Source organism: Prunus dulcis, unplaced genomic scaffold, assembly GCF_902201215.1.
Source record: "Prunus dulcis unplaced genomic scaffold, ALMONDv2, whole genome shotgun sequence".
Taxonomy (NCBI): domain Eukaryota; kingdom Viridiplantae; phylum Streptophyta; class Magnoliopsida; order Rosales; family Rosaceae; genus Prunus; species Prunus dulcis.
In genome coordinates this window covers 45286-47315 of record NW_023010092.1, presented here as the reverse complement: position 1 = coordinate 47315, position 2030 = coordinate 45286, and positions in this window count along the sequence as shown.

Sequence of the window (2030 nt, the reverse complement as noted above, 5' to 3'; positions counted from 1 at the left end):
AAGAAAAGAGAGATATAAGGCATGAGCATCCCATAGGCATAAAACACCGTTTATATATTATGTCCGGAAGTTTTCCATTTTGTTTTTTCTCCTTTTGTCCCATCACTTTAATATATTTTTTTAAAAAAGTAATAAGAGTATTTGATTTAGTTAATCACAGGAGCCTTACATGATTAGTAAAAATGTTAGCACACACTTGAATTTTGATTTATTAAGTTTGAATGAGTTCGTAGCAATTTGCAAAATTTTTTCCCGATTTTTGTATATTTAGTTATGAATTTTGTAAGAAAATAGCAATATTCATTTAAATTCACACGGAAAGGAAGAATGTGGCAATGGCCACTGGCGTACACGTGTGCACCTACTGAAGGGGGATGCGGTCAGCTGTCGCCATGTGTGTTATTTCTTTATGTTTTAAATTTTTTAATGCAAAATGATTTAAAAAATGGTTAGAAATAGGAGAAAAATCAAAAAATTACCTGGAAAATTGCTTCCAGCTCCTTGTGCCATTACAAAACTGGGGGAAGCTGTAAATCATCCAAAATGATTATGAAAACTCAATTTCGTACTTAATTTCATTTGATGTGACAATATAGAGTGAACACTCGATCTTTGGAATATGGTGATAACTTGCTTTCCTTTGAACCGTAACATTATATTTTGCAAAATTTAGAAGTATACTTAGTGTTCATTATCTAATTTATAAGAACACAAGTATCAGTTTCATTTGCTTCATATATAATTGTTCGGAAAAGTATTTCTATATTTTCTCCTTTCAATTGACAGACACAATATGGTTTTTATTATTTCATTGCTAAAATTATATATTTGAAACCAATAAGCAAACCTCTAAAATGCCAAGTTACGAACATAATTAGCTACCATATAAGTGATCAAATAAATGCTCAAACCTCAAAACTCACCCAATTACTTAAAAAAGGGGGAAACAAAAACAGACTTCCAAATAAATTTATTCAGCACTGTATTTACTAATATATGCATAGCTGCATTATTTTATTCAAATGACCCAAAATGGAAACACACAAGAGCATTTACCTTATATATAAATATGCTATGAACATACAGAGTATCGACTAAGTTTTATATTTTATATTAGTAGATTATATTGTATACAAATCTTAAGCCACACTACTTATTTATTTAGTTAACTTCCAATATATATATATAAACATTGTTATATTGTCTTCTAAGTATGTATTCTATATATTCATTATGTTGTCTTACTACTCTTTTTTCTTTTCAACATAGTAGTTATATAATTGGTTTTTTCTTCCCTAATGGGGCGGGTCACGGAAATGGCATACCCACCCCCAATTCAACCCATTGCCATCCCTAAACGAACGAGATAAAGCCAACCCTCCATTACTTGATTACTATGCGGCATAAATACCTGGATTATCAATAAATCCACCTCTGTTGTTTCTATTCCATGCCTTTTAGGCGTTATAAAATAACACAAAGAAATATTTGATTAGAAAATAATATAAACAAACTTCATAAAAGCACAACAATTTATGTAGACAAAAGTACACTTAAAAAACCCAAAACAGTTTCCCCATGTGTTTACAGTTGTCCTTCACATCTTACAGTTGGATAGATTACCTAAGAAGTATGAACACTTCAAGCCAGAGTTTTTACACCTTCAGGAGCCCACACAAAATGCCAAAAAAATGTACTCAAAATGAACCACACATTTGTTCCGAACAAAATACTGAAAACCCCCAAAATGAACTTTCTCCAGCGACGGTTTACTCCATGGCGATCCCATCCTAGTTGTAGCTTGTGACAACGCATCTTGCAAACTCGCGGAATAGCTCAAACCCTTTGCGTGCTTCTGCTTCCCTCATCTGCACAGACTCATTCGAAGTACTGAACCTTCGATCACCTTTTCCTTTCGCAAGCCTAACCCTCACTTTCATTATTTGGACTGATCGAAGGTGGAATTTGGCTTTCTTTTTCTCCTTCCCCAACGTTTCTTGATACCATCTTAGACGTATCTTCAGGCGTCT